Source organism: Pelophylax lessonae (genome assembly GCF_965119305.1).
Source record: "Pelophylax lessonae genome assembly, chromosome: 7".
Taxonomy (NCBI): domain Eukaryota; kingdom Metazoa; phylum Chordata; class Amphibia; order Anura; family Ranidae; genus Pelophylax; species Pelophylax lessonae.
The window spans coordinates 201288886-201296227 of record NC_138774.1 but is presented as its reverse complement, the minus strand read 5'-3'; positions in this window follow the sequence as shown (position 1 = coordinate 201296227).

Below are 7342 nucleotides of genomic sequence, written 5' to 3'. Positions count from 1 at the left end.
ACAGAATTTAGAAAAAGGATAACACTAGGAGTGAATGGTATCCCCCCGCGCCTAGGTGAGATATATGTGCTCAAAACTTAAAAAAATGCAGCAGCAGCTATGGGACAAGATATATGTAAAAAAAATAGTCGATATTGAGACTAACTACAGCGCTTGCCAATTTCCTTAGTGCAATATATAAATAAATAGGTGTGATAAATTAATACATATAAAATTTATATTAATAAAATTCTTGTGCAATCAATGAGATGAGTAAATCATTAAATTAGTATAATATAAACTGTATAAATTATATAATGCAAGTGAATAACTTATATTGGTTACAGATCAAAATTATGCAATAGTGCAGATTAATGTGCAAAAAAGTCCATATGAGTGACAATAGAAAAAGTCCAAAAAATCTTCAGGATCTAAATCAGGCATGTCCAACCTGCGGCCCAGAACCGCAGGCAATGCGGCCCACTGCCCCCTGACAATTTTTTTTCTTAGCTGGGGAGGAAGGAAGTCAAGTCGGGGGCACAGCCAGAGCGGCTTCCAACTAACTGTAGGCAGAGGCTGCCTCGGAGAGGATCATCCACTAGTTGTGTTAAATTAGTGCTGGTGGGGGAGCGCAGCAGCGCGGGAAGGGCGCGGCGGCGTTTTATTACTTATATACCTTAACTATAGTATATATTTTATATGCGGCCCGAGAACATTTCTCTACACTCAATGTGGCCCAAAGAAGCCAAAAGGTTGGACACCCATGATCTAAATCAAGGTGCAGGTGCTTTTGTGCTCAATTATCTATTAAGTTCATGACTTTTGGTGGCATGGGTTCCTTTTCCAGTAAGTTTGGTAAAAATGGATCACTTGCCAGAGGTAGTGGGTCTTATGTGCTGTATAGCACTAAGACCAATCACGCTTGTAGGCCTTCCAGGCCAGAAACTGGGTTCCCCTGTGCAGCTCCTAATGTGGGGTGAAGGCTTAGTTCCTCCTCACCTTGTTCCACTCCTCAGGGTTATGGGCCAGGGTATGTAAGAAAGGAAATGCTCCGATAGTGTAGCAGGTTTAAAAAAGGTTTATTTCCCACATAGGGGTAAAATCACATCACAATGGCTCAAAATGACAGGCAACCGCTGACATGCAGAGTGGTGAGCGGAGTGTTCCGGCTTGCGTTCCAAGTGCACGGTTGCATCACGCCGTGCGCTCCAGAACTGACGCGTTTCGTCACTTCCTGTGACGTTATCAAAAGGTATGGGTGGAGTTGATTCAAGACAACTGGGTTGTCTCCACTTTTACAGGGATACAAGCTGGAAGTTCGGGTGTTTCCGCATCCTCGGTTTGTGAGGTCAAGTATACCAACAGATCCCCTAAAAGAAAGATCTCTCTTTCAGGCATTGGACTAGCTGAGAGCTCAGAAGGTAATAACTGAGGTTCCAGTAAACAAAAGGTTCAAGGTTTTGTGGATGTTAGACCAATTTTGGATCTCAAGGAGCTGAATCAGTTTCTGAACGTTCGTTCTTTCAGCATGGAATCAATTCGTTCAGTCATAGCCTCCCTGCAGGGAGAGGAATTTCTAGCATCCATAGACATCAAGGATGCATATCTGCATGTGCCTATATTTCAAACCCATCAAAGGTTCCTTCATTTTGCGATTGGAAACCATCATTTGTTGCCCTGCCCTTTGGGTTGGCCAGAGCACCAAGAGTGTTCACAAAGATCCTAGCTCCAGTATTGGCTGTTCTAAGGTCCCGAGGGATATCGATAATAGGATATTTGGACAATCTAGCAAATCAGCAAGAAGGGCCTCAGACCTGAAGGGTCAGGTTCGGTCTACAGTAAGGCTGAGATATCTGTCTATAATAGTCTTTGCATGATGTTACTGGGGAAGATGGTGTCCACATTCAAGGCAATTCCCTATGCTCAATTCCATCCCAGACCCTTGCAGAACAACATTCTGTCTGTGTGGAACGGAAACATTTTGTCCTTCAACTGATCCTTATCTCAACTACCAAGAGTACAAGAGTCTGAATTGGTGGTCGTTGACCAAAAATCTGGAGAAGGGGAAATCCTTTCTTCCAGTGACCTGGAAGATAGTGACTACAGATGCCAGTCTCTCGGGCTGGGGAGCAGTTCTGGGGGAAGCTACTGTCCAGTGGAAATGGTCTTGGGTAGAGAATCTTCTCCCCATCAACATTTTGGAAATTTGTGCAGTCAGTCGGGCTTGGAAATTCTGGACGCCCAGACTTCGGGGGTCACCCTGTCAGGTGCAATCAGACAATGCCACAGCCGTGGCTTATGTCAACCATGAAGGAGGCACAAGGAGTCGATCAGCCCAGAAAGGTGGATATTATCCTGTCCTGGGCAGAGAAGTTTGTGCCATGCCTGACAGCAGTGTTCATTCCAGGAATAGGAGGACTGGCAGGCATGTTTCCTGGGGAATGGTCATTACATCCCGAAATCTTTCAATTGTTCTCCCTATGCTGGGGGGTCCCAGACGTAGATCTGTTGGCATCCAGGTTCAACAACAAGTCGGAGAGATTTGTGTCCAGGACCAGGGGTCTACTCGCAGTCGGAGTGGATGCTTTGGTGACTCCTTGGGAGGAGTATTCCTGATCTATGCCTTTCCTCCGGTACAGCTGATATCGCGTTTGTTGCACAGGATCCAGCTGGAGGGGAAACCAGTAATTCTGGAAGCTCCGGCTTGGAGGCCTTGGGTTCTTACACTGCCTCCGGACTTGCTCTCTCAAGGTCTGATATTCCACCCTGCTGTACAGTCTCTAAATTTGACGGCTTGGCTATTGAAGCCTCAATCTTGGAAGAGCAGGGTGTATCTGGCCCCGCACTGATAAACGTTAGGAAGCCAGCCTCTAGAAATATTTTATTACAGGGTCTGGAAATCCTACATTGCCTGCTGTGAAGCCAGGAAATGGCATCCCCGCACATATATTATCGGGAGAGTTCTATCATTCCTGCAAGCAGGGGTAGATATGAAATTAGCCCTAGGCACGATTTAAAGGGCAGATTTCAGCTATCGTTTTTTTTTTCCAGGAACCAATCAAATCTTGGTCAAGGGAACATTGCATTTGTTTCCACCAATGAAGCCACCATTGTGTCCTTGGGACCTAAATGTGGTGTTGGCCTTTTGAACCTCTGGGGCAGGTTCCCCTGGTTCTTTTGAGCAGAAAGCTGGTCTTTTTGATTGGGATCACTTTGGCTAGAAGGGTATTGGAACTAGCAGCTCTTTCTTGTAAAGAGCCATTCTAGATATTTTATCAAGATAGGGTGATTTTTCCATCCTCACCCAGATTTTTTGCCCAAGGTAGTGTCCACCTTTCAATTGAATCAGGACATTATACTACCTTCTTTTTTTCCAGATCCTCAATCAGAGGAGGAAAAGCTATTGCATTCTCTTGATGTAATGCGTGCACTTAAATTTTATTTACAGGAAACAGCTCAGATTCGTAAGACCGAGAGCTTGTTTGTGCTGCCAGAAGGGCCCAGGAAGGGTTGGCAGCATCTAAATCTACAATTTCTTGTTGGATTTGCCAGGTTATTACCCAGGCGTATGGTTCAGTGGGAAAGGTTCCACCTTTTCCGGTAAAGGCACATTCTACCTAGTAGTTGCCTCTTGGGCACAATCGCCATCAAGCGTCTATGGCTCAGATTTGCAAGGCCGCAACCTGGTTGTCGAGGCATACATTCACTCGTTTCTATAGAGTGGATGTTGGCACCCAGGAGGAGTCTGCTTTTGGCTGCAGTGTCTGGCAGGCGGCGGTTTAATCCCTATGTTAAGGGTCAAATGGCGGTATTTTTTGGTGTCTCCCTCCCCTCAGATGCATTGCTTTGGGACGTCCCATATGTTACGATTTATGGCTCCCATGATGTACGAAAAGAAAAATTGATTTTTAATTCATACTTGCCTGTAAAAATACATTTCTTGAAGTACATCAGGGGACACACAAGTCCTTCCCCCTCTTCTGTGGGGTCTTTTATTGCTCCCGTGATGTATTTCAAGACATGAATTTTACAGGTAAGTATGAATTAAAAATCAATTTTTTATAGTTCCTATGGCTTACTGAGCAGCACTTGCATTGTGGCATACTCGGGGGAGAGAAAAAAAAAAAACCCAGCATGTTCGCTTAGGAACTTTTGATTGCACACTACTGATGCAAAAAACAAAATGATTAGCTGACTGACACAAATTTTGTTCGTTTTTCAACTCGACTATGGCTGGGTTTACTCTGTTTTCCCCAATAATCTTCCAGGATAGCACACGTGACGACAAGCAAGAAATAACCTTTTGGGGTGGGGACTGCTGCATACAGGACCTATTCCACAAGGCTTAGTCCTGACAGGAGGAGTAGGGCAAATCCAGATGTGTCGCTGGACTCCTTTTGCCAATAACCCAGGGAGGAAGAGCATGGACCTACTTAAGCTGTGCACCCCTCCCCCAAACTGGCAGTATACATCAGGGGCTCAGCTGGCTCTCCGCTACCCCAAACCTACTGTGGCAACACAAGGGAAGACTCAGAGCCTGAGCACCTGTGAATAAGAAGGTGATGGGGATAAACACAAGAGTTATGCCCCATACACACGTGCAGATTATCTGCAGACTTTTGTCTGCAGACTTACCAAAACCATATAATATGAGGTCAAACCTAAACACTTTCAATTTGTATGCAATCCGGCAGGCCCTTGCACTACATAGAAAAGGAAAGTCTGCAGATAATCTGCACGTGTGTACGGGGCATTAGTCCTAACCAAGAAAAGCCTAGATACGCATACCCTCCAAGTGCACAGTCCCTGACATCATGGGGCAGCATATAGCAGAAGGTCCCTGGAACTAGCAAGAGGGGCGGGGAGGTGACAAAACCATTTAGATGTTCCTGTTAGGGCAGAGGAATCAAATTGTGGAGGAGACTAGATGACTATGCTCTTCTCATGGATTCTGCATGATGCTTTTCCTGCTTTAGGCCTCTCTCATGTGCTGTCCTGGAAGAGGATTAGGGAAAGCGGTGTTCTAGGAATAAACTTTATGGGGAATTATAAAGCAGAGAATCTGACGTTCACTACAAGTGAAACCTCCTGGTACATGTGTTTTAAATGAGCCACTAATCTACCACCAATGAATGTATGGTGTAAGGGCTATTTATTTGGTTCCACAATAGAATATAGAAATGTTTCATTATCTCTTTTTTTTTTTTTCTCCTCATGCATTGATTTCTCCATACCTCATGTCAAAACTGAAAAATAGTAAAAGTTTTGTCTGAAGTAATTTACCACTTTCAGTGCAGCAAGTCAAAACCATTAGAAGGGGGCCTCCACCATTCTTGGTTGAGTTTTCTTGTATTTCTTTATAAAATTGAGAATGTTAATAGGAGAAGTTGGAAAACATAAAAGTGGGTGGGAACACATACAACTCCCAAGAGGACAGGAACAGAATCAGGAATTATGGCAGGAAGAACTCACAATTGGCGTATCTAAGACAGCAGCGGCACCCTGGAGCAAGTTCGCACGTGTGCCCCCATGGAAAGCGGCTTTCCGTAGGAACACCCCATAAGGAGGAGGAGCCTGGAGCGCCAGATGGGGACCTCCAGAAGAGGAGGATTGGGGCTGCTCTGTACAAAACCATTGGTAAACAGGACAAATAGGGTGGACTCTAAGGGGAACACAGTAATAAAAACCTAACAGGTGTTCTAATCCTTCTGCACTCTATCCAAATGAAAAGAAAGTTTTGCCTTTCGGTATACCTTAGGCTTTGGGGTGCAGGAACTGAAACCACTTGCAAAAAAAAAACTGGATTTTTGTCTTACCGTAAAATCCTTTTCTCTGATGTTCATTGACGGTCACGGCTCCATATCTTCTTTGACTCTTGGTTATGCTGCCCCCCTACAAGAGTAGGACAGTAGGCCGAAAAAAAATTGGCTACACCTATAGGGCAGTCCTAGGGGGTATACTTCCACTTCCTGCTATAGGACTTTAGTTTTGTAACAAGCAGTGTCAGAAGAATACATAACCCAACTCAACAGAGGGGTTGGTGCTGTGACTCAGAGAAAAGGATTTTACGCTAAGACAAAAATCCAGTTTTCTCTTTCGTTCATTGATGAACACAGCTCCATATCTTCTTTGACTCTTGGGACGTCCCAAAGCAGTGTCAACATGAGGGGTGGGAAAAACACAGCAATAAACATATTTCCCAAAAAAAAGGTAAACGTAGCCAACCAGGAACAATTGGAGCTCACCTACCAAAAAAAAAATACACCCTCAAGAGACTCAAGCCTCTGCAACAGGAAAACTTTGTGGCCAAAAGCAGCATCTGCAGATGCGAATACATCCAACTTGTAAAATTTTGTGAAGGTGTGCACAGACGACCAGGTGGCCACCTTGCAAACCTGAACCACCAACACCTGATGACGGCAGGCCCAGGAGGCATTAAGCGCCCTCATAGAATGTGCCCCAACAGGGAAAAAGGAACCTGACCCTTAATGCAAAAGGCCTGCCCAACCTTCTGCGTGATCGATGTGTAAATGGTCGCAGCAGATGCGGCCTGCCCCTTACAAGATCCATCCATAAGGATAAACAAGGAATCCGACTTCCGAATCGAAGTCGCCGCCAGGTACACCCTGATTGCCCGGACCACATCCAGGGAATGTAAGGCAAGCGCTCTAGGATGCTTAAGCTTAGGACACAAGGAATACAACACAATGTCTTCTTTTAAATGAAAACCAGAGACGACCTTAGGGAGGAACGACTGGCAAGGACATATCACCAGTTGGTCACCTTACCTGGTGGTTCACAGGGACAGACAGGACAACGCAGCCAACTCTGCAGTAGTAATAGCCACCAGGAAGGCCACCTTCTGTGACAACGTAAGCAAAGGAAGTTTGCGAATATTTGCAAACAGTGGTTTTTGAAGAACCGACAGTACCAGATTGAGGTCTCACGGAGGCACCGGAGACCGTACAGGAGGAGCCAGGTGGCGTACCCCCTGAACGAAAGTGTGAACCAAGTAATTGGTGGCCAACGTGCATTGAAAAAAAATTGCCAAAGCCTAAATCTGGCCCATGATGGTGCCCAGGGCCAAACGCTGATCTACACCTTTTTGAAGAAACTCCAAAAGACGAGACACCAGAAAGGAAGGGGGGGAAGAAACCCCTGGAGACTCACACCAAGTAATGTACGTCTCCAAAGTCGATGGTAAATCTTCCTAGAAGTAGATTTTCTAGCTTTCATTAGTGTAGGAATTACCAAAATCAGACAACCCTATGTCCTTCAGTACCTGGCTTTCAACAGCCAGGCTGTTAAAGCCAGCGACCGTAAAGCAAGATGGAAGATCAGTCCTTGAGCGAAAAGATCCTCT